This window comes from Jaculus jaculus, chromosome 4, assembly GCF_020740685.1.
Source record: "Jaculus jaculus isolate mJacJac1 chromosome 4, mJacJac1.mat.Y.cur, whole genome shotgun sequence".
Taxonomy (NCBI): domain Eukaryota; kingdom Metazoa; phylum Chordata; class Mammalia; order Rodentia; family Dipodidae; genus Jaculus; species Jaculus jaculus.
Window position 1 is genome coordinate 169,289,853 of NC_059105.1, and position 26,505 is coordinate 169,316,357.

Here is a 26,505-nt window from a genome sequence, read left to right on the forward strand (position 1 = left end):
GCCGCAGGTCCAGGCACCACGGCTGCGGAGCGGACCCCGCCGCGGCTGCGAGGCTCTGCAGGCCCGAGCGCGCCTAGCCGGTGTGAGCCTGGAGAGAGGTCCCGGGCCCTGGGCGCTTGCTCACGTAAATATTTCCATAACCTTATGGAGAGAAAGGACTTTGAGACATGGCTTGATAACATTTCTGTTATAGTTCTTTCTCTGGCGGACTTGCAGAAAAATGAAACTCTGGATCACCTGATTAGTCTGAGTGGGACAGTCCAGCTCAGACATCTCTCCAATTACCTGGAGACTCTCCTCAAGCGGGACTTCCTCAAACTCCTTCTCTTGGAGCTCAGTTTTGTTGTTGTTGTTGTTGTTGTTTTTTGGTTTTTCGAGGTAGGGTCTCACTCTGGTCCAGGCTGACCTGGAATTAACTCTGTAGTCTCAGGGTGGCCTTGAACTCACGGTGATCCTCCTACCTCTGCCTCCCGAGTGCTGGGATTAAAGGCGTGCGCCACCACGCCTGGCTGGAGCTCAGTTTTTATTTGTTAAAGTGGCTCGATCCTCAGACTTTACTCACCTGCTGCCTCGTCTCTAAGCAGTGGACTAAGGTGATAAGTGCCTGTACAGAGGCGTGGCAGGCTGCGTGTAGAAATTTGGGCTGGCAGATAGATGATTCTGTTCAGGACGCTTTGCACTGGAAGAAGGTTATTTGAAGGCTATTTTGAGAATGAAGCAACTGGAGGACCATGAAGCCTTTGAGACCTCATCATTAATTGGACATAGTGCCAGAGTGCATGCACTTTACTACAAAGATGGACTTCTCTGTACAGTGTTTATTGTGGTCTACAATGATGAACTGGATATCTTGGTGAGTGGCTCTGCAGACTTCACTGTGAAAGTATGGACTTTATCTGCTGGGACATGCCTGAACACACTCACTGGGCATACGGAATGCGTCACCAAGGTGGTTTTGCAGAGGTGCAAAGTCAAATCTCTCCAACATAGTCCTGGAGATTATATTCTCTTAAGTGCAGACAAATATGAAATCAAGATTTGGCCAATTGGGAGAGAAATCAATTGCAAGTGCTTGAAGACATTGTCTGTCTCTGAAGATAGAAGTATCTGCCTGCAGCCAAGACTTCATTTTGACAGCAAATACATTGTCTGCAGTTCAGCCCTTGGTCTCTACCAGTGGGACTTTGTCAGTTATGATATTCTCAGGGTCATCAAGACACCTGAGGTAGCAAACTTGGCCTTGCTTGGCTTTGGAGATGTCTTTGCCTTGCTGTTTGACAACCGCTACCTGTACATCATGTACTTGAGGACAGAGAGCCTGATTAGCTGCTGGCCTCTGCCGGAGTACAGGAAATCAAAGAGAGGCTCCAGCTTCCTGGCAGGAGAAGCGTCCTGGCTGAATGGACGGGACGGGCACAATGACACGGGCTTGGTTTTTGCCACCAGCATGCCTGACCACAGTATTCACCTGGTGTTGTGGAAGGAGCACGGCTGACACCATGAGCCATTACCACTGACTGACTTTGGATGCCAGGGCTGTGAATTTTGGGTGCAACCTCTGTGGCAGCCGACTGCATGAACCAAAGTTCTCACCTAATGGTATCATCAGGCAGTGCAATCATTTATCAATGTTATCCAGGGGCCAGGGCTTGGGCGGGGAGGGCTTGTTTTATTGACATACACCGCAGCATGCTAATGGGGCACACCGTTGACTTCATTTGTACTTAGTTACGTTGGTCCGTATAAGAGGATACATTTTAGGGTTTGTCATTCTTGAGTGGAATACTGGTTTTAAGTAAAGAAAGTTAAATAATTCATTAATCTGCTAATTGGTTGCCTATGAAATCAGTCTCTTATTAAAAGCTTTTTACCATAAAAAATGTGTAAAGAGCTAAGTGGGAAATATAAGGTACTATCAGAGAAGGGACTCAACAGGGGGATGTGTCAAAATGGATCTTAAAAGTCAGAGTGCATCAACAGAGATCTGAGGCCTGGGCAATACAAACAGGCCAATGCAGCATGGGCAGGTAGGAAGGTGGTGGTCCTGGAGGCACACTCTTAACAGGGGTGTCTTTGACTCTGGCTGACTTTTACACACCATTGCCTATGTGCTCCGGACAGGCCACACATGTTTTAAAGTCTGAGAGAGGAATATTCATGATCATTATCTCTCAAATGTTAGAGCCATATCATTTAGTTTATTATTTCATGGAAGTTACTCTTTTTTTCTGGTTGTGTACACAGGGTGTATACAGCCATGTTGGTAGCATCATTAGCCTCCTCCCTGTCCTCCCTCCTTCAAAGGTACCCTCCTCATTGGAGAATGTGGGTCGTGCCTTGTAGAGTTAGCCATCAGTTATGGAGAAAAGGCAATGTCTCTGTGCATAATGTCCCAACTTGTGGCTCTAACAATTTTTCTGCTCCCTCTTCCGCGAATTTCCCTGAGCCATGTTGGGTTCATTTTAGGTCTACTTCAATTTATGAGGTCTTGGGAGCCTCTGTGTCTCTGAATCTCTGGTTTGGTAGGAGTTGAGTGTCCTCTTGTGCTGGTACCAGGTTCACAAAGAAAGCAGCACTCTTGATCATTTCCCCAATTCCTCTGTGTTTCAGCTGGGGCCCCGATGAGGTACGATGGGCTGATTCTCTCCTCAGGTTCTGTGTCCATCTGAAAAAGGGAAGTAAATTCTCAATTCATAATAGATAAGAGCTGGAATCAACCCAGATGTCCATCATTAGATGAATGGATAACCAAGATGTGGTATATCTACATGATGGAATTCTACACAGCAGCAAGGAAAAGTGACACAATGAAATTTGAAAAAAAAAAAAAAAAGGTCAAACTTGGAACAGATCACTCTCAGCAAATTCATCCATTCACAGAAAGATAATTGTCTCATGCTCTCACTCATCTGTAGCTCCTAACCTGAATCTGCTCAAGATTCTGTCATACCTAATAAACAAGACCAGATAATAGAGAAGGTGAGGCAGGAGAGGAGGGTAAGGGGAGCACAAAACTGGACCTAAATGGCAATGATACCATAAAATTCTATATCCTGAAAGACAGACTAAAAGGTTGAACCTTCATTGGGTCTTTAGAGAAAATACTTAAATAACAGGGCCCTGAAGAGGGTATGATGAAAACAACTTTAATCTTCTTCTCTCTCTCTCTCTCTGTCTCTCTCTCTCTCTCTCCCCACCTTCTCTCTTTTTCTTTCTCTTTTATATTAACTATCTTTTTCTTCCTTCTTTTCCTTTGGCACTGGCCTATAACTCCCAGTACCAGCATGCAGTTAACATCCACAATGAGCTGTGGATCAGACAGACCTACAAGGTTTCCCAAAAGAAGACAGATTTCTATCAGAGTACTTGATGACCTACCAAAGGTTAAGTAGGGTAAGACCCTACTGCTGAAGACACCATATGCTGTTGATATGGAACATGGAGTGGCCTGGCTGGAATCTGGAAGAGAGTCAGTCCCCAGAAAGTTAGCTCGTCTAGTGCCAGAAGGTGCTACATGAGTGATCGGGGGAAATGACCAACATCTGTCCAAGCAACTCGTGGTCTAAGCAACTCAGCATCAAACAATCTGACGTGATGCCCACACAAGTGCAATACTGGCACACAGCCATGGTGGGTAACCAGCTGCTCTTGATTTGGAAGCTACTCTTTTTATTACAGTCCATTGTAATGCATCGTGTGTGGATGGGACAACCAGGACTTCAAGCAGCGTACTGGCTCTGGAAGGCTTTGGAGCAGATGCGAGGAGACACCTCCATGAGAGGACAAGGCATTCATGCTTAACTGTAGCCAAAAGTGCATATGTTGAAATAAAATATAAAACAGTATTACAAAGGATACATAAGTCCAGTTGAAAAATGGATCCTAATACAAAGGGGCAAAACATAAAAATTGGTCTATCTTAAGAAAAATACATTATTCTTAGAAGTTAACAGCTTATAATAGTTGAATGGTTTGAAGATATAAATGACTGACAATGAGAAAAAATATATATAAATTGTGGCCTGGAGAGATAGCGTAGCAGTTAAGCACTTGCCTGTGAAGCCTAAGGACCCGGGTTCGAGGCTCAATGCCCCAGGACCCACTTTAGCCAGATGCACAAGGGGGCACACACATCTGGAGTTCGTTTGCGGTGGCTGGAGGCCCTGGTGCACCCATTCTTTCTCTCTCTCTGCCTCTTTTTCTCTGTCTGTTGCTCTCAAATAAATAAAAATATCATATATATTGTAATTTGTGATGTTCTGCATTTTGACCATATAATGCTGTATTTTGTAATAAATCTTATGCATCTTTTAATACATCTAATTCTTTTCCAGCTTAAAAAATGTAGTTGGGAGCTGAGGATGCATTCTGTGGTATAGCACATATTTAGCATGCCCAAGTCCCTGGAATCAATTCCAAAAAATATGACTTGAAGTTAAAAAAAAAAGACAAAAAATTGTAAGATAAATGTTTTAAGAATATTAGAAATTTGCAGTTGAGAATTATACCATGTGATATCTCCAACAAGAGACAGTAATGAGAAAATGAAGGTATTTTCTTAATTATCATAACACTATACAATACAGCAGCTATTAACCATATGAAGCTATTTAAATTTGAACTAAATTTGAAGGAGTTGGCTCAGTGGTTAAAGGTGCTTGCTTACAAGCCTGCTAGCTCAAGCTCAGTCCTCCTCAGTGCTACATAAAGCCAGACACAAAGCGACACATGCATCTGTACTCCCAATGTGCCTATGGCAATGAGAGGCAGAGCCAGGAGAATCTGGACACTATCTAGCAGCAGCAGCCAAAACAACAGCAGAGACCCTGTCTCAAAAGAAAGTGGAAGGTAAGGAGAAACACCTTGAGGTTGTCTTCTGACCTCCATACATACATCAAACACATACACAAATATATGACTAATAATTAAAAAAATTAAATTCAGTTTATTATTTATAGTAGCCATATTTCAAGTACTTCATAGTCTTATTCAACTAGATTCAAATAGATTGGAGTTTCACTGTATCATGTTGAAATGTTGATCTTGTCGATGTTATCTAGTATCAACCCCTACTAATTGAGTGTTGCCTTTCAAATTGTGAATGATAACTTTAAATTAGTGAATGGAATATTGAATGAATAAATCTCTTTCTTTTGACCCATTCATTTCTTGTCTCAAAATAAATATGCTTTCATTGATCTTCTTGGTTAAATTTCAATCAATATGAAGTTCTTCTGAAGTTGAAAAAAAATAAGCATTACAGACAAAGAAATTTCACCAATAAGTCTCCAACTCTGTAGCTATTAGGCAGTCATCGCGGAGAATGTCCTTTTACTAAGGCTATTGAAAAGCTAAATCAAAATGGTAGGGCCACTGCTGTTTGCCAAATGAGCAGCCATTTTATCATGCTTCTTCCTCGTTGACAAAATGTGCTTTCTGTTTCAGAAGATGATGTGGAAGGGCCATGTGACCTTGTTCTGACCCAGGAAGTTTAGGAGGAAGTTTGGTAACATGATAAGCTCTACCACTGAGAAACATTCAAAACCATCCATGTTTCTAGAAAACATCTATTTCTCTGATTTAAAAAATTAATAGAGCTGGAGAGATGGCTTAGTGGTTAAGGTGCTTGCCTGCAAAGCCTAAAGACCCAAGTTAAATTCCCTAGTACCCTCATAAGCCAGATGCACAAGATAGCACATATGTCTGAAGTTCGTTTGCAGTGGCTAGAGGCCCTGGAATGCCCATTCTCTCTCCTCCCATCTCCCTCCCTCCCTCTTTATTTCTCTCTCAAATAAATAAATGAAATATTTTTTAAAGTAATAAATATAGCTCCTGTGCAAGTCTCCTGTTCTGCTTTGAATACTACTAAACAAAGAAGTAATAGGTAGAGATATGGAAGCCATCTTGTATCCATGACAAAATAGTCTGAAAAACTTAAAAGCAAGAAAGGAAGGAAGAAGAAAAGGAGGCAAAAGAAGCACCCACCGGGGGCCTGCTGACTCCGGAAACACTCCTCGTATATCCTGTCTATGGACTAGACTGTTACACAATAAATTTAGAAATGTATTCATTTAAGCTGATTTGTCAAGCGATTTAATACTTGTACTTCTTTGTGTCTTGATTTCTTTTGTAAAGTGAGATTAACAATCTCTACTTGGTAAAGCTACTTACTGTGAGGACTCAATATCTTAACACATGTAAATACCTCATGTGTGGGAAGCTCAATAACTGCTCCTAGTGCTTTTTGTCATTGTTGAAGGTACTGCAACAGAATGCACTGGACATGTAATATGATGATGATGACATTGACAGTGACTTTTTAAAAATTGCAGCTAGTGTTGACACCTTTTCACCAATATATGATTACCATATATTATCTCACTTAATCCATTATCTAACAGATAAGAAAACTGGTGCTTAATAAATATAGATAATTTTTCTCCAGGTCAAATTGATAGATGTGAATGTTATTTCCCCATTCTTAATTTGCGTTATCAATGTATTGGTGACATAGATTATAATGAAGATTTCATCCTAAGGCAAAGAACTGGCTAAACACAAACAATTAAGCCTAATTGACTTTTCACAGAGAGTTACATTCCTTTTCCTTACAGCAGCTTGTAAATATGTCTTTTTTCTGTTGTTTTCTAAAACACTTTCAACTTTTTCCAGAAGAATTTTTCTCTTTCTCTTCAGTACAAAACCCACTTAGGAAAACCTAAATGTCTTATTCCTCTAGTATTCCCCTAAGAGTACTCAATTTTTTATTGTTTCCCCAAACCACACATTTTCAGATTCATTAACAACTTATGAAAGCTTTTTTAATAGAGAAAGTATGACTCGGGCCATTTAAGAGACTTACCCAAAGAACATTCAGTAGTGTTCCTCACAAGCTTTGTCTTTCATAATCCCTTAAGGGCTTAAAGTACAAATTTTATTCCTTTTTTGCTATTTTATATCAAAAAACATATTTTAGATAATATTTTGGTTGGAATGATAACATGAAAAAGGGCTTCATTTTAACATTGAGAGTGAGGTACTGCCAGCAGTTACACCAGAGAGTTCATGAAGACATTCAAGACAGATTAGAGGACAGAATAAGAGAGGCCTGGTTCTTAAGCATAGAATATATGCAGGAAAGTAAAACCTGCATCATTCTAAGGACGTCAGTGGGATCCAGTCTTGGCCTTATCCTAGGTGCTGCAATCAGCTTCATGTTGCTGTCAGAAAACACCTGGCCAAGAACAGCTTGTGGGAGGAAAGGATTTATTGGAAAATGATGGCATGAACAGAGGGACATCACCTCCTGGCCAACATCAGGTGTACAACAGCAGCAGGAGAGTGTGCTAAACACTGGCTAAGATAAACGCTATAACACACATACGCCCACTCCAAGCAGTACACCATCTCTAGGAAGCTCTAATTCCCAAATTGCTACCAACTGGGGACCTAGTAATCATAACATACAACATTATGGGGGACACCTGAATCAAACCACACATTAGGGTACATTAGAATGTATACAGGAATTTTCTTTATCATCTCATTCTTTTTATAAATCCATCTGTTGACCTAACTATCCATTCATTCTGGCTTGCTTGTTCTTCCTCTAGAATCCTTTCCTTCCCCCCCCCCAAAAAAAAACCAAGAACATAAGGAATAATACACTACCCCAGCATCTCTCAGTTATAATTCAAGATCTTTTGAGCATGAGCACAAGTCTTGAGACTTTCAGTTTGCCATAGTCCTGCTGTACATGGTAAATGAGTTTCCCTGAGGCATGGGCTACCTACCACATTAAGTAGAGTCTTTGGGGAAGAAGGGGCCAAAGCCTCCAGAGAACTTCTTCTCAACTGCTACCCCAAGAGATGATGAAATCTTTTTTTCCCACTTCCCCATGCTAAAATTAAAGGGAATAGTCTTCCTTGAAATAACATGATTCACCCAAAACATCTGACATTAATCCCAGAAACAAGGCTCAAAATATGACAATGTGTGGAAAGCACCAGGCAGGCTCTGACAGCGAGTCCCGGGACGCAGTGGGGCAGCTCATAACACGGGGCAGCCTCAGCTGCCACTGCCTGCAGCAAGAACAGGAGCTCTTGACCCTTGAGTACCTTCAAGCAGCAGTGTACAGGGAAGATACAACTACACTTAAAATATGCATACACACAAAAATCTGTAAGAAGATAAACCAAAACCAGTAGTTTTTAAGTGGCCAACCACTTTCTTCATCCCATTATCCCATAGTTTTAAATGTTTATGATAAGCAACTAGCTTTTGGACAGCAGTAAAATGTTGGAATGTTTTTCTTATTCCTGATCTTTTAATTAACAGCAGTAGAGGGATTAGATATGAATCTAGTAGACAATCTAGTTCTCCATTATTCTTGTCCCAAGTGAGTTATACACAACATATCACAACATGCAGGAACCTTATAACACAAGATACAGGACAAGCATCAATCAATCATGGTATCTACGTACATCGTGTAGGTTGAGGCCCAATTGGTATATCATACCAGGTTTAGGTGATAGTGACCTGCTTGAGACACTAAACGGTCATATCAGCCAAGGAGTTCAGATCACCAAGTTCAGTACACGTACACTGCAGATGTTATATAATTGTCTGCTGAAGGAGGAAATAAACCCATTCATTACCTTTTGGTATGTTGCATTGCACAAAACTAACTGCATAGATGTGGGATACAGTGTTCACAAATTTCTTATCATTATACAGCAAGGCAGTTGGCAGAGGAGAAATACTGTAGTATAGACATTGAGAGAGAGGCACATTCTTGGACGACTGTAGCAATATTCTAAATGTATTCTAAATTACTTTCAATTATCTGATCTCTACCATCTCCAAGTGAATAAAAATTCCCTGAATCCCAGAACCTTTGTCTATTCTTTCCTTCCACTGATCTAGCTCTTGCTTCTACTCACTAGTACATAGAGTCCACTATTTTTCCAATTTATATTTTCACTCTCAGTATATTTATTAACTTTTACATACTTATTTTACATAATAGTTATGTAAATATTTACATAACTAGTTATCATTTTTGGAATAAAAAGAAAATTTCCTTAGATTATTTTCATTCCCTTCTATTTTGTTCAATAAAAGAATTGTATCAAAAAAATGCTTCCTGTGGACTCAGCATAGCAATGGCCATCACGGCATAATTAGAATGAGAGGAGACTACCTTGCAATGGGGAGCTCTGGCATCTTTCTCCACAATCTACTGGAAAACACAGACATTTACTTTTAGGCACCGTTTTAATGTGAATTTACTTAAAAAGAAGTCATTAGCTATTTTTAGGTAGTATGAAAGGAGTACTGATACTTTCTTTGTAACCCATTTTTGATGGGAGGGAAAACGCACTATGCAAGATGACATCTCTGGAGCTTAGAGGTCTGCACAGGCAACAAAGGAGAGGGGCAATTATAGATCATACCCTGTTGGCACCATTTTACTTGTAATTATCTGCCCTTACACTTACGTCTATAATCACATGATTTGCCAAATTTAGGTGTGTGTGTTTTACATGGCTTCTCAGTTGGATAGTCAGGAAATGTCAACCCAACTTGTAAAAGTAAACATTTTGGAACATATGTCACATGAATCAAAGAGTCAGGAGAAAATGTACTTTTCTTCTCTCTCCACAAAGTATGAAACCTGAGGCAACATTAACTAATAATGATTGCAAATCACATAATTTTTTGCTCATAAAATATCTTGGATGAAACTGGGGCTATACTTTTGGCTCTGAGTTTCAAATAAAGCAGGAAATGTTAAAATATGCTGGACTCCTTCACAAAGGCTCTCATTCTAACACTGAACAAAGAAACACTCCTAGAAAAGCTGGGGGATAACCGGTGTGGGGTCTGAGTGTGCATTACCCTCAGCTGACTCCTAGAAGTGTCCTGGGCCCTGTCTGAAACATAGAGGAGATGGGCAATCTGATGTAACAATACAAAGATACTTACGTTTGTCAGAAGTAAAAGGAAATCATGAGTCACAGAGAAAAGAAGTATTTAAGAGTTTTAATAAGGGTTTGTGCTTTTCCTGGAATTCTTAATAGAAAAAAAAATTTATCCCACTGCAACCAATATTATTGGTCAGTTTAGAGATGAAGAGAATGTGTAAAGTTAAATGATGTTCCCAATGTACACTTCTGCTTCATTTAGTGCAAACAATATACCTTCTGTCAGATGAATTCCTGCTTTCAAATTTTTAGAAAAATCTAAAGTTCTTAAGTTTATACAATAAATTTTAAAGCACTTTTTATAAATTTATTTTTGTTTATTTGACAGAGAAAAAGGCAGAGAGTGGGAGCGGGGAGGGGGAGGGGGAATGGGCGCACCAGGTCCTCCAGCCACTGTAAATCAACTCCCGACGTATGCGCCACCTTGTGCATCTGGTTTATTTGCATCCTGGGGAATTGAGCCTGGGTCCTTTGGCTTTGCAAGCAAGTGCCTTAACCACTAAGAAATCTTTTCAGCCCTATAATAAATTTTATATGACTCACTGTATCTTTAGAGTCAGCATCCTGTTTCTATTAAACTCTAGTTATAACTGTTTTATACCTCTAAAGAACACAGCAGCTAAAAGAAAAAAAAAAAAACCTCTTACCTTGGTTTCTCTTAAGCATTACACTAAAGCAAAGTTTATGGCAGATACAAAGTGAGGAAAGAACATTAATAAAATTTCCTCACAGTCTTACCTGCCCCCAGGCTTGCAATACACTTATAGTACACTTAATGTTTTCATTGGAAGATGTACACTAATGTGGTTAACTGCTAAATACACACTGGGTGCCTAAAGTACAATGCATACCTACAAGAGGTTGTTTCTGTTAATCTACTAGATTATCAATATCTGGGGATGAGGATGGTGCATGTAATGTTGAGCTTACAAAAGAACTTAATTACTTCAGATGAGACCATATCATTTGTGTAATTGCCAACTTCATCTTTCACTTTGCTAAAGCTGGAAGCATAACTTCTAAATACACACTGGGTGCCTAAAGTACAATGCATTCCTACAAGAGGTTGTTTCTGTTAATCTACTAGATTATCAATATCTGGGGGATGAGGATGGTGCATGTAATGTTGAGCTTACAAAAGAATTTAATTACTTCAGATGAGACCATATCATTTGTGTAATTGCCAACTTCATCTTTCACTTTGCTAAAGTTGGAAGCATAACTTCTGGGATCCTTCAGTACTTCTACTTACAGTATTCATGAATATATATGGTCAGAGAAACCATGTCTCTTGCAGTAGCTGAGGACTAAAACAATCAGTTCCCTTGTATGAACTCCTTGAGCCCATCGATGGTTTGTTCACCTTTTAATATTTAAGCTCTTCCCAAGAAGAGATGAACTTGACCAAACAGAATGTCCAAAGATGTGGACTGGACTCAGTGCAAGGTAATTAAGTAGATTTGAAATTAACTGCTAGTCAATTTGCTTCAAGGTTCAATTTGACACAGTTACTAGGTGAGTGATTCTCATATTCCTCCCTTTGTGCTGATAAATAATGTCTGTCTCAGATCACATAAATAACAATTTCACTAGTTATTTCAATGTCTGAATCCCTCTCCATCACCCTCTGTGAGACTGTGAGCCTCTGTGGAAAGAAACTGTCTTATCATGCTTATGTCTCCACTGCTTATCATGATGCCTAGAGGGTAGAAACTTTCAAGAAATATAATTGGATAGCAAAATCATAAGGCTTTATTGGAATTAAAAACAAACATATTGATTACATTTTGTCCACATTCTTAAAATTACCCAGGGGAGACAATACTCTTTCATCAATCTAGTATTCATCTTTAGGAAAAAAAAAAACACATCAAATACTTACTATGTTATATAAGTATAACAGAACAAAAGAGATATGTAATAATTATAGTCTGTCAAATACTATGAATTTTCTTGAGTGGCAAGTCAAAACCAGAATTGTTTAAGCAGAGATAACCTGACTAACTGTAGATTGGATTGTGTGTTAAAAGAATAATGGATCTTTATTTGGATTCCTTTCAGTTCTAGTCAATTCTTGATCCATATAATACCTTTTCACTACAAATGATCTTTCTTGAGCATAGCCCATGACAATCAGCATCTTTGCTCTGGCTCCATAGTCACAGCTGAGTAATATGCTCAGTAGCTTTGTTTTCTAAGGTGTTTTTCCTAGCAAGTATTCTAAAAGTATGCTCCAAGATAACTGAGTTTAATTTTAAGCCAAGATATACCTTTAATAATACTAGGCTCCGGGCTGGAGAGATGGCTTAGCGGTTAAGCGCTTGCCTGTGAAGCCTAAGGACCCCGGTTCGAGGCTCGGTTCCCCAGGTCCCACGTTAGCCAGATGCACAAGGGGGCGCATGCGTCTGGAGTTCGTTTGCAGTGGCTGGAAGCCCTGGCGCGCCCATTCTCTCTCTCTTCCTCTATCTGTCTTTCTCTCTGTGTCTGTCGTTCTCAAATAAATAAATAAATAATTAAAAAATAATAATAATAATAATAGGCTTATTTCATGGCACTAATTAGTCCTTTGTATACTTGGTTATCATTACATGAATAATTTCTATTTGTTTATAGAGAAAGTTTCCAAACCACTACAAAATCCCCTATTTCCCAGATCCTAACACTGCAAAAAAAAATAGACACAATGATAATTCTCACATGGGAAAGAAAACAATTTTCCTAATCCATGTCTGTTAGTATGTAACAAAAGCTCTGAGGTAATTTAGAAGTTGTCTTCTGGGCATCCCTTTAGTACTTTAGGAAAAGCATTTCCTGGGAACTAATAGTGAGCTTCACTGGCAAGACACCATTAAAGAGAGGTGTTAGGGGTTTAGCTGTAGTGGGTGAGGATGGGATGTAAGAAAAACTAAGCAATTAGAACTTATTCGTTCTCCAAGAAAGTCTCACCATTTGCCACATTCTGAACACAATCTGGCATGATCGTTGAGGCAGACAAGCCCTGTCACTCCTCAGTTTAGAGCACTTGCTTAAATCTGCAATGAGAAATGGTAAACAATATCAAGGCAAATGGCTGTTATGAGGAAAATAGCTAATCAATCAAACTCTTGGCAGTCTCGCTAGAATTCCTCAAAAATGTGAAGTTGCTTTGTTGTTGAGCCTCCTTTTGATGTTAGATTGCTTATAAAATAAGAAGTATGCAGAGGCTGGAAGGGATGCAGGACATTGGAGATGTCAGGTAGGGTTTCCCCATATGGCTACTGTTGGCAAATGCAGAAGTTGAGCAATTCAGATCTAGTAAGATGCACAAAACACAAACTTTGTATATATGTTCTTTTAAAAAAATTAATTATTTCTGTGTTTGTGGTGAAGGAAATTAATGTAACAATTGCATGCTCTTGCATGCCAACACACACACACACCACACTGCGCTTCTTTTGTTCCCTATAGTCATAGTTGGGGTGTCATCTCAGGAGCCACCAGGGAGAGAGGAGAGTGTCTCAGGCTGCCTTAACGAGACACGTTTATCCTGGGGGTGGAACAAAGGAGGTTGTCGTTCCTGTACTTGAGACATCCACAAACCTGGTAAAGTAAAATCAGGATCTCATAACATAAATCTGAAAGTTTTATATGTGGTGGCTAGGGAGATAATTCAGTGAATAAAGTGTCTGTCGAACAAGTGTGAATACTTGAATTCAGATCCCCAGAACACACATAAAGCTAAATACTATATAGCAAGTATCTGTAAAGTTATTTTTTACTAGTTATGTATATAGTGTGTATATAGCTATGATGGTACCGTTAGCCTTCTCCCTTGTGTCTCCCCCTGCAGGCTGTGGGTGGTGCACTGTGGGGTGGCCTTCAGTTATGGGGAGAGGCAATGTTTCTGTGCTTAATGACCCAACTTATGGCTCTAACAATCCTTTTGGCCCCTCTTCTGCAAATTTCCCTGAGCCATGTTGGGTTCATTTTAGGTCTGTTTCAGTGATAGGAGGTTTGGGAGCCTCTGTGTCTCTGGATATCTGATTTGGTAGGGGCTGATTGTTCTCTGTGTCTGTATCCTTCACCCTTGTGCTGATACCAAGTTCACTGAGAATATCCCCATTCCTTAATATATTCTATAAGACAAAAATAACACAATGCCCAAGTCAGAATATAATAGTGAAAAATCAAAATTACAGGCAAACTTTTTTCCCAAATGCTGATACAAAAATGCCAAACAAGAGACTTAGACAGAATTCCTGCTGTGGGTTCAATATTAGCCTGGGCTAAATAGTGAGTTCCAGACCAACCTGCTGGGTCTGTTTGTTTGAGCTGGTACAACTTGTTCTGTCTTCTGGCGTTGATACTCCTGGTTCCATGGCCTGTAGATTTTGACTAAATTATAGCACAACACTGGATTTCCTGATTTTTAGCTTGCAGATATCAGCCTTCATAATCATGACCCAATGCCTTTAACAAATCCCTTCCTGCATACATATATGCCTATACATGCATGTATATAGATGTGTGTCTTCATAACCATACAAACACACACACACACACACAATATATATATATATGAAATATCCTATTTCTTTGGCAATACCCTAGGATAAAAAATGTAGAGATGTATTGGGGCTGGAGAGATGGGTCAGTGATTAAAAAAGCTTACTGCCACAGCTAGTTGGCTTAGGTTTCAATTTCCTAGCACCCATGCAAAGCCAGATGCAAAGTGACACATGCATCTGTGATCACAATGTGCCTATGATAATGGTAGGTGGAACCAGGAGAATCAAGGGCCAGCTAGTCTGATGTCTGCTTGCACCACACATACACACACACACACAGAGACTTTTAAAATAGATAAAAATAAAGCAATAATAGCTATTAACCAGCTGATTCAAAATTAAATAGGTCCCAGCTGGGTGTAGTAGCACATGCCTTAAATCCCAGCACTCGGGAGGCAGAGGTAGGAGGATCACCATGAGTTCAACACCAACTGAGACTACATAGTGAATTCCAGGTCAGCCTGAACTAGAGTGAGACCTTACCTCGAAAAACCAAATAAAGAAATAAATAAATAGGTCCTTATATCTTTGTAAATTCTCAGTCCAATAAATTCAGAAATGAAACCATATATGATTCTTGGGTTAACAAGTATAATACTAAAACAAAAATAATCTTTTGCCCCAAATTGAAACATCCCATTTCACTGATTTTAAAGGCAGCCTAGGTAAGAAAAGTACAAACCAGATGAAAAAGGACAAAGAGAATAAGAGCACAAGAGAGAATCAGAGGAGTGACAAGCTGCGTGGGGCTCCAGGAGGGGAGTTTAGTAACTCTTGCTGACGTGTGGCCATGATAATCCTGTAGTAATCAGAAATAATCTTGTTCCCAGTATGAAGCTGGTTAGAAACTTCCATCTGGATTTTTACAATATTTAATAGAAACAATTAAATCTTAATCTGTCAGGGACTAACTAATTATATCACTTTTCTTTCCCCAGAAGAATTCTTGCTTCACTAAATCCAGGAGTCTTAAAATCATTACTGAAATTAACATCAAGGCTTTATACATTCTACTTCTGGTTTAGTAAAATAAGGAAGTAGGAATATCATCACAGAGTTTATTTATAGTATTTATATGTAAAATAATTATCTCCAAACTAATGGCATTAATCATTACATCTGTAGACCATCATTTCCTGAATCTACAGAGGAAAGCAAGGATTATTAGTGCCACTCCTGTTTGCTCTGACCAGGAAACCCATTCAAACTCCAATTTCCTCCTTGAGGTAAAGCTTTAGGATCCAGGAATGTGAATTAATTAACAAAAGGTTGTTTTTATTCAATATTTATTTATTTGCAAGGAGAGAGAGAGAATGTGCACACCAGGGCCTCTAGCTACTGCAAACAAAATGAGAAAGATCCAATTATGTAAATTTAAGAACTGAAGCCTGAGGCATTAAAATGTGGCCAAGGTGAAAGAGAATTGAAATATGGACAGAGATCTAAACTCAAAGTCCACTATTTTTTCTACACAAAAGATATGACATTAACACTATTCATAAGAAACCTCAATCCTTTTCATAATACCCACCAGCCCATGACTGTTGCTATTTGGCTGAGGATTTTTTAATTTTTTAAATATTTTTGTTACATATTTATTTATTTGAGAGAAAGAGAACTAAAGAGAAACAGAGAGAGAGAGAATGGGCATACCAGGGCTTCTTGCCACTGCAAACAAACTCCAGACATGTGTGCCACCTTGCGCATCTGGCTTATATGGGTTCTGGGGAATCAAACCTGGGTCTTTTGGCTTTGCAGGCAAGTGCCTTAACCACTAAGCCATCTCTCCTGGTTGAAGATTTTTGAGAGGGTCATTCTACAAAGTGTTCTCAGCATGAATCCCTACTCGCAAACCACATACATTCCAAGGCTGCACTCATCTAACATACACAGGGATATAATCACTTTTCAAGAGAACATATTTCTAGCTTAGGAAAACCCAAGGATTTAACATAACTAGGCATCTATTTCCACATAAGTTTAAAAACTATGCAACACTACTATCTCAGATTAGTTTTCTAATAATATTGCAAAACCTCATCTCTAAATGTTTTATAGTATCTTGGTGCTTCAGAGAGTAGAAATTGAACCATTGTCCTTTTATTAGTCACCAGAAGCCCAAAATTTTGTTCAGGGAACATTTGGGATACATTGGGAAGGTACTGGGATGCTGCTTTGAATGACAAGCCTAATACTGCTTTTGTAAAACTATTGTGAGGTAAGCTATTGCACAAGTAAGTGTTTTTATTGGACTTTTGTTAAATGCTATAACCAGGTACAAAATTGAAGACCCTACCTTCCTTTTCAACATTATTTTTTTTTAATTTATTTATTTGAGAGCGACAGACACAGAGAGAAAGGCAGATAGAGGGAGAGAAAGAGAATGGGTGCGCCAGGGCTTCCAGCCTCTGCAAACGAACTCCAGACGCGTGCGCCCCCTTGTGCATCTGGCTAACGTGGGACCTGGGGAACCAAGCCTCGAACCGGGGTCCTTAGGCTTCACAGGCAAGCACTTAACCGCTAAGCCATCTCTCCAGCCCATTCAACATTATTTTTAATTAAGTAGAAACTTTGCATGGACACATCATGTGTTGGTACCATTATCTCCCTCCTGCCTGCCCTTGCACTGAGGGCCCTCCTCAGTGGAAGTGCTAGTGTTCCTTCTTAAGGTGGTCATAAAATGCTTTCTTGAGAAACTCATGTTGGAACTGAGAGCCAAGGTATGAAGAAACATGTGTGGAGTGAAGGGGACAATGTTCCAGGCAAAGAAAAAGAAAGCATGATGTAGCTAAGTCCTAGGCACAGAAGAGCTTGAGAAATTTGAATTTAAGGAGAGGCAGTATGCTAGAAGATGGATTTTTAAAAGAGTGTAAAAATAAGACAGCCATAGCAAGAGGTTTCTTGTAAAGCTAATGAGAAATTCTGGGATACACCTCAAAAGCAAAGGGAAATTATGAAATATTTCAGGTAGGGGTGATACATAAAATTTTCCAGTTAAAGGATCATTTCGACATACGGTGAAAAATGGATGAATGCGTCAGGGACTAATTAAGAATAGATAGAAAAAGACGGGGTTGAGGGCTGTAGCTCAGTGGTAGGGCCTATCCCTCCTGATGCACTGGACTTAATCCCCAACACCACAAAACAAGTAAAATAAAATAAATAGCTATGCAAAAGAAGGAATAGGGATGATGAATACAGAATTGCAAGAACAGTAAGGGAAAGCTAAAAGTAGTAGTAACTTTGTTAATAAAAAAATCAATACACTTGAAATAAGGTTTTAAGGTAGAACAAGTACAATGCATTGATGCATTGGCAAAAAGGATAAGGGTAAAGGTTTTAGGTAGGTACATTTGATTTGATGGTGATATTACAGCTTCTTGTATCCAATGCAGTACAGGAATATGCTGGGGTGAGGGTTACAGGAAGAGCTTAAACTCAGAATTAGTCTTTGATTTGTCCATGAGAGGTCCAGTGAGATCTGTCTGCTTGTTTTGTGTGTTGTGTGAATGTATGAATGTATGTTCATATGTATTCAAGTGCACATATGTGCATATACATGTGGAGGCCAGAGATTGACATCAAGTGTCTTTTTATGATCAGTCTCCCACTTACTTTTTAAAAACTTTTATTCATTTATTTGAGAGAGAGGTAGCAGAGAGAAGGGGTACACAAGGCCCCCAAGCCACTGCAAACAAACTGCATGCACCACCTTGTGATAACCAAGTACAAAGTTGGAGACCCTATATTCCTTTTTAAGGTGGTCATAAAATGATTTCCTTAGAAATTCATGCTGGAAATGAGAGCTAAGGTATGAAGAACATGTCTTATGTGGGGAGATTGGGAAGAAGTGGCCAGCCACCTGGGGTCAGCATTTTACATGGATAACAGGCTTTATGTGGGTACCGTGGAATTGAACCTGGGTCCTTGGGCATTTCAGGCAATCACCTTAACCACTAAGCAATCTCTCCAGCCTTCCACTTACTTTTCAAGGCAGAGTATCTTACTAGACACAGAGGTCACATTTAGGCTAAATAAGAGACTCTCCTGTCTCCACCTTGCTTCCAAGGGGTTACCACACCTGACATTTTACGTGAGAGCTGGGGATCCAAACTCAGACCTTCATGCTTGCACAGCAAACATTTCACCCACTGAGCCACTTCTTAGCTTCCAATGTGACCTATGAACAAGCAGCTGGCTATTAGTGGTCTTGGACGTTAGAAGCACTACATGGATTTGTGTTTCCAATGTGGAAAGAGGTACTCTCATGTAGGAAGGGTACATAGACTGTTGATAGGATTGTACTCAAAGCACATCAGAACATTGAAAAGTTAGGAGAAAAGGAACAACTGGCATACCAGACCCTCATGACATGCCGTATTGCATTACAGCTTCCCATAAAAATGCCAGTGAAGTTGTTTACACGGCATCATTAAAGAAGGGCACACCCAGGAAGTCTGGGTAGACAGTGTTTTCAACACTTTCTCGCATGGCAGAGAGAGCATAGGCAGGTCTTTTTGAACCAGCCAAAACCAAAATTTGTTTATGTACTCACCCACAATTGCATAAGGCATTGAGTTTGTTTAAATCCTGTCATTTCCAAAAACTTTTCTATTTTTTTATTATCTCCATTCCATTTTTCTTTTTTTTACTATTGATCTCTCTTCTCCTTTTCTATGTTACCAGAGTCTAGCCAATTTGTACAACTTGTTGGTAAGAATAATTAAGATTCTTCTGTCTGGTTTCTTTCATTTAATTTAAATGAAACAATGCAGACATCTTCCCTAAATATACCTTTGGAGAGAGGTGACGAACTGTATCCCAGTAATGATATTCAGAAGCTCTGGAACATTGTCTTCCTACTGTGTACAAGTTACTGATTTAAAAACCACATGTGGCTTACTTGAGCCCTTTTCCAGCTCTATTTCCATTCCTATCCTCTAAGACTAGAACTTTATTCCTCCTTTGAAGAGATAATACTTTAACTCAAACTTCCAGAGCTCTTTGATACATTTTTCTGGTTCCTCATTTACTCTGCAAAATATTTTGATAATTCAACCTGACTTAAACACTATGAAACAGGATTCCCTCATAGTGATCAGATTTGCACTTGTGTGGGGTCGTTTTTGTTTCATATTGGTTTTTAAAAAATAAATCATTTTCTAAATCCAATTTCTCTGATTCAATATATAAAAGAATTTTAAAGTTAAAAATATGATACTTATGTCTATTCATTTTAGTACCAAATAATGTCATAATGAATCATGATATGAAAGTTTTTATAAAATTTCATGGGTAAAAATTTAAGAGAAAATGTCATTTGTATCTGCTTGTCCAATTTTATGTTATTTTTAAATTTTCTTTTATTATACATTATTTTTCTTGCCCAAACTCTGGCCATTCTCTTAAAGCACCTTTCCCCACAAAGCAAAATAACCATTAAAGTTTGTTTATAAAGCAGAGTAAATCTGGCATGTTTTTTTTTTTTCTTTGTAATGATTTGCCAAAATCTAAAATTACAAATTTTTGGGTTGAAGAGATGGCTTAGTGGTTAAGTGCTTGCCTGTGAAGCCTAAGGACCCGGTTCGAGGCTCAATTCCCCAGTACTCACTTAAGCCAGATGCACAAGGTGGTGCATTCATCTGGAGTTCGTTGGCTGTGGCTGGAGGCCTTGGAGCTTCCATTCTCTCTCTTTCTCTATCTCTCTCTCTCCCTCTCTCTCTGTGTCTGTCTCTCTCAAATAAATAAATAAAAATTTTTAAAATGTTTAAGATTACAAATTTCCCCTGTATATGTTTCCAAATATTTAAAAATATATTTTTGCTGATATTTTAAATATTTATATCACTAAATTGAATTCAAATAAACAGACCATTACTGGTATAGCCACTAAAGTATAATTTTCTTTAGGATGTAGAATTTATCACAAAGAGGCATTTATCAAATGCTTACTGCAGAAGAGAATATGCCAAGGTACCATTTATTTTACATGATAAAGATCAAGAAGCAAGGAGCTTTACATATAGCCTTTATTATGTTGAGACGGAGAGAGACACAGAGAACACTCACCTCCTACCAAACCAGATACAGACTCACAGAGGCTCCCAAGACCTCATCACTGAAGTAGACCTAAAACGAACCCAACATGGCTCAGGGAAATTCACAGAAGAGGGAATGGAAAAATAGTTAGAGCCACGTGTTGGGACATTGTGCACAAAGACATGGCCTCTTACACATAACTGATGACTACCCCCAAAATGCACAACCCCCCTTCCCTAAGGAGGAGGGTCCCTGTGTAGAGGGAGGAGGACAGGGAAGAGGCTAATGATGGTACCAACATGGCTGTATACACACTGTGTACACAACTAATAACAAAAAAAAAAAAAAAAAAAAAGAGGGAAAAGAAGCAAGATTGACTGAGTTGGGCACCAGGGAACCTGTGCTAACTAAACCTGGCATTCCCTCAGAGTTTCTGTTGAACTGAATTCAAGTATCAGAAGCTGCTTTGGGAAAGAAAATACTATTTCCTGCCTTTAAGAAAGTCAGCTTTAAGTCAAGATCACTGGATATGCCAAAGTTCTTTCCAAAGAACTCTGAAACTCTGAGTAATATTTGTTTAGTTAAGCAATGTTGGACCAACTGGAAGAATGTTTTTAAGTATTAACAGAGCAAGTCACCCTTAAACCTGATGGATATGCTTGTGGAAATCTTTGAAAGAAAGAAACTATGAAGGAAGAAGATAAGCATAATGATTAAAAAAAAAAAAAAAGATAACAGCTGGGTGTGGTGGTGCACACCTTTAATCCCAGCACTTGGGAGGCAGAGGTAGGAAAATCGCCTTGAGTTCGAGGCCACCCTGAGAATTCAGAGTGAATTCCAGGTCAGCCTAGACTAGAGTGAAACCCTACCTCAAAAAACAAACAAACAAACAAAAAATGATAGCATATCTCAGGGGATAAGAAGACCATAAATTTATTATGTATTAAGCAGTATGTTAAGACTTCAATATGAAGTCTATGTTTAAATATCACTATTTCTTTATTACAGAGAATGAAATAATCTCAGAGGACATTAGTAACTTGTCAAGAGTGTACCACTAGTAAGAGATGAAAGTAAGATTGTAACCTGGTTCAGAGCCCAACGTTACTCTACTGAGATGTAAGAAGGAATGTCATAAGTGTATCTGCCTACTGCACATTTATGTCACATGAAGCTTATTTGCAATAGCCAAAGGTAGAAGTGAACTAAGCATTTGTTGCCAGATGAGTGGACAAACAAGATGTGGCCTCTACATACCATTCACATGGGTTGGCACATTCCTTTAAACATAAGAACAGATTTCAGATTTTATAGTCAACCATTCACTGTCAAATCCCAACAAACATCCGCTAGCAAATATACTGCTACTCTATTTCCACAACAAACCCTCTCTTATAAAATGTTCTCTCATAAAGTGATCTCCAGACCATGTCTGGCCCCAGGTAACTTTGAGCAGCAAAACAAAGCATTGTGCAGACATGTCAAAAAAGGTGAACATTTGAGGAGCTTGGAAGGTGGTTCAGTGGATAAAAGCACTTGCTACACAAGCAGGATGATGTGAGTACAGATACTTAGAACCCACATGAAAAAGCAGCATGAGGATCTTTAATCTGAGAATGCCTGTGATGAGATGGGAAGTAGAGCTAGGAGAAGCCCTGGATGCCATGAGGCCAGTAGCTGGCATATTCAGCAGTGGACAAGACACTGCTTCAAACAAGATGGGAGGTGAGGACCACTGTCAAGGGAAAAATACTGAAGTCAAATAAACGTGATATTACACCTGTGCTATGTGCTACAAAGGGCATTAGGTACCCAGGACTCTGGCAATCAATAGTAGGAGGATTTGAACAATTCAGGAAGGCCAGGAAATGTTTCCCTAGGAAAATGTGAAGAAGAAAGAAGTATGGAAAGAGACTAGGGGTCAGGAAACTGGTTGGAGTTACATGTCACAGAAAGTAATCCAGACATCAAAAGAGGGTAAACTGTATTATGTATGATCCTATGGCTGACCGAAAGGGTATGAGTGGAAGTGAGTCAGACTTTACAAAACATTAAAAGCCACAAAAGGATTTAGGTGCTTAGACTAAGGGCAGGGTTCTAAACAAACAGGTGGAAAGTTATGTAGTAATGAAGTAATTCATTTGATCTTTACAAGTGTAGTGGTTTGATTCAGGTGTCCTCCATAAATTTAGGTGTTCTGAATGCTAGGTTCCCAGATGATGGAGATTTGGGGACTAACCCCTCTTCAAGGCAGTGTATTGTTGGGGGCTGGTTCATGGGTACTATAGCCAGTTTTCCCTTGCCAGTGTTTGGCACTCTTGCCTATTCCTGTTGTCCACCTGGTGTTGGCCAGGGGTGATGTCCACCCTCTGCTCATGCCATCGTTTTCCCCTGCCATCATGGAGCTTCCCCTCAAGTCTATAAGCCAAAATAAACCTTTTTTTCCCCACAAGCTGCACTTGGTCTGGTGACTTCTACCAGCAATATGAACCTGACTGCAACAATAATGCTGGTCCTGAGGAGTGGTATCATTTGCTGCTAGACACCTGACTGTGTCACTTGGGCCTTTTGCAGCTGATTTTCAAGAGGAATGTAGAAAGATTTGAAACCTTGGCTTAAGAGATGCCTTTCAGTGCTGCAAGTACAGTTTGATGGACTATTTTGGTCAGAGTTGAAAGACCTGAATGCAGTAAGAATTATGGAAATGTGAGGTTTGGCTTATGAGGGTGAGAAAGATCTTTGCCTGGACTGGGCTAGGAACAGTTTGTGTTAGAGGCTTGCTGTTATGCCCATGTCCTGAGAACTTGTGTAGGGTTGCAGTGACTAGAAAATGACTAGTGTGAGCAGAGGGATATGGCATAGAACAAATGAAATCTTTGGATTGAACCTTCTGCCTGTTCAGCTGCAATGGTGTGAGAGATTAAAACCTTATAGATTGGGCCAGCTGACCTGCACTGGGGCAACAGGAAAAATGTAGACTCTTTTGAAGGGGCCTGAATGCCCAAGGGATGTACTCTTCTTCAAAGTCTGCTTTATTCCCCCCTGGATTAACAAATTGGCACCATACCTGGTATTTTGGAATATAAGAAATGCAGGAAAGAGAGGGTCATTGAGTTTGCAACACAGTCTTGTGTTTTGAAAATGGCCATGGGCAGTGTGAAGCAGGTTTGCTGGTTGTCTGCATGGAGACCCCATAGGGCCATGAGGATGAATAATGAATTTCAATGGAGGCCCATTCTCTATCTATCTGCCTCTTTCTCTCTCTGTCTGTCACTCTCAAATAAATAAACTAATTAATTTTTAAAAATTTAAGAAAGGAAGTTATGGGAAGCTTTCCTACTCTCAGCAGGTGTAGGTAAAATCCTTGAAAATAGGATCCCATATGTGGGTACTGGAGAATCAAATCCAGGGCTACAAGCTTTGCAAGCCAGTGATTTTAACTACTGAGCCATCTCCTTGACCCAGGATTTTATATATTATTTAAGTAATTCTTCCCTACCCCAAGTTCATAAATACATTACTAGGTTTACTTCTGAATAACATAAGTTTCCTTCTTTTAACATTGTGATATATGTATGTATGTATATATGGTGATATAAAGATCAAATTTTTATACTTTACATGAACAGCATCCTTCAGGACTGGCCACTAATTTTCCACTAGAATCTTACTATCTAATTGCCCCATTCTGTGAAAGAACCAACTGGCTGCACAACTACACAGCCAGGAAGATGTGCCCACTGGTGCAATGGCCTCATGTCTGTTATAGGGGTAACCAACTGTTCTATGATTGGATTTAGGGACCGCTCCAAGGGAGGTAATTTAGGCCTAATATAATCAAAACCTAATCAAACACCCATGGCTGAAAACATAATAGACCCTAGGAGAAAACTACTATTATTATTTGGCTAAATTGACATATTATGCACACCAAATTTCCTTCTAAGTAATTATGTTTATGTCCATACGTTAATGTTGCTCTCACTTTTCATCAGAGAAGCTTCTTTTTGCAAATATAGTTCCTATTCTGGTGACTCAAAACTCATCAAAATGCTGAGAAGTAACACTTGAGTGCTCAGCACTCTAAATAAGATATCACACCCTTCAGGACTCAAGAAACACTGTTGAAGAGGTGGTGGAAAGAACATAGGAGACTGAAAAAACATGCTTTGGAATGCTTAAGGACACAGGACATGACCTTAGTAGCTGCTGTTATCTGAACAAGACCTGCACAGTACTGGACTCATCAACATGCCATCATGGATGGAGGAGGAGTGGGGAAAAAAGATTGACAAGAAAACAGAAGAGGAACTAGTTAGAAGAAGGGTTTAAATGGAAGGGGGATGAGGGGGGAACAAAGAAAAGTATTGGGAATGGATTATGATCATATTTTTTTAGTTTTCTATTCTGCAAGCACAGGCAGTTTGGTACCATTATTAGGCTCATCCATGACCTACCCCCTCCCAATTGGCCCCTTCTTGTTGAGGTATATGGATCGTGCATTGTGGGGTTAGCCCACAGTTATTGGTGATCACATTTTGATTAAAATGAATTAATCACCACGTGCATGTACGAAAATTGTCAAGGAAATGGAAAAATAGTATCTCAGTATTATTTGCTTTCAAGAATGATATTTTCAACTTTGTAGAAAGAATGAAATTTTTTATTGTGTCCTAGCTGAATTTTTTAAAAATTAAGTAAAATCATAAAATTATCCTGTTACATAAAGTCATGATCTCAAGTTACATTAGGCAGCAACAAAGTAGAAATTCAAATAAAATAGTGAAAATAACTCTATCACCTATTTAGTCTCCAGATACCCTCAGTTGCATATTTCATTAATATAACAATGAGAATTTTATTGACTCAATTGACCATAAATAAGAACAGCTAATTGGTAGTCCATCTCACGATAAGCTCTGATGTCATCAAAGAAAGGCAATAAAATAGTTAGTGATGGAAAATCTATGTTATGACTCTGTTTGTTAAACTAAATGATGGCAATTTAAAGTTAGGTGAATTAACATCCTTTCTGAAGAATTCTGCCTACATACAGAAACCTTTAAAGGAATGAAGAAAATTGATATCACTGTCCACCAAATGTTTTTATGTGACAATATTAGGTTTCCAAAAGTTTGTGTGAAAAAAGTTTTGATCAATTAAGCTTCATGGACTTGATTTGTCTGTTGTAATATAGTGTGTTACAGTCTCATAAAGTTAAAGATGAATGAGGTCAAGGAGAAAAAATAGCAAAGCATTTACAAGTTGAAAAATGAAACATAAAATCCTATATCAAAATTCAAGTATACTGACCTATTAATCCAACACATTTAGTGACACTTTATTATTAACTTTTTGTATTTCCCTACTGTAGTGTCCATCTAATAAGTGCTTTTTAAAAAACATGTGGTAGTAATCATGATAAAAAGTCCATCTTTCCTTTTGTTTTCCTGACCTAATTCTTTCCAAGGACACATCTGGGCCTGGAATGGGTCCTTTTTATAGTTTTCTCAAGAGCATGAGATTAATACAATTCATGTGTTTAACTAAAAAGGCTTTTTGTGTGCACTGTACATAGTGAAGATATGTGTTTCCAGGATCACATGTCTAAACTGCAATCCTGTAAATTGGTAATGTTTCAAATCATACGAAACCAAGTTCACTGAATCAGGGAGAGTAAAAAAGGTTAATGAGGAGGAATAAATTAAGAATTTGCCATAAGACAATACCAATGACAAATGTACAGAAGTCAATACATAATTTCCTTTCCTAGAACTATAATATTTTAGAAACAGAAAACTTCAGAGTATATCTTGTCAAACTCCTCTCTTTATAAAAAAGAAAACCAACACAAAGAGGATAGGATACACCCAAAATTATATAGCTTGTTAACAACTGATCCATGAGTAGGAGACAGGCCCCGTAAGTTA

General features: G+C 38.9%; 1 pseudogene; it reads left to right on the forward strand.

Annotated features, from left to right (window-relative positions):
* The first annotated feature begins 132 nt into the window (after nucleotides 1-132).
* Nucleotides 133-1,602, forward strand: LOC123460198 (annotated as a pseudogene).
* Nucleotides 1,603-26,505: the final 24,903 nt, after the last annotated feature.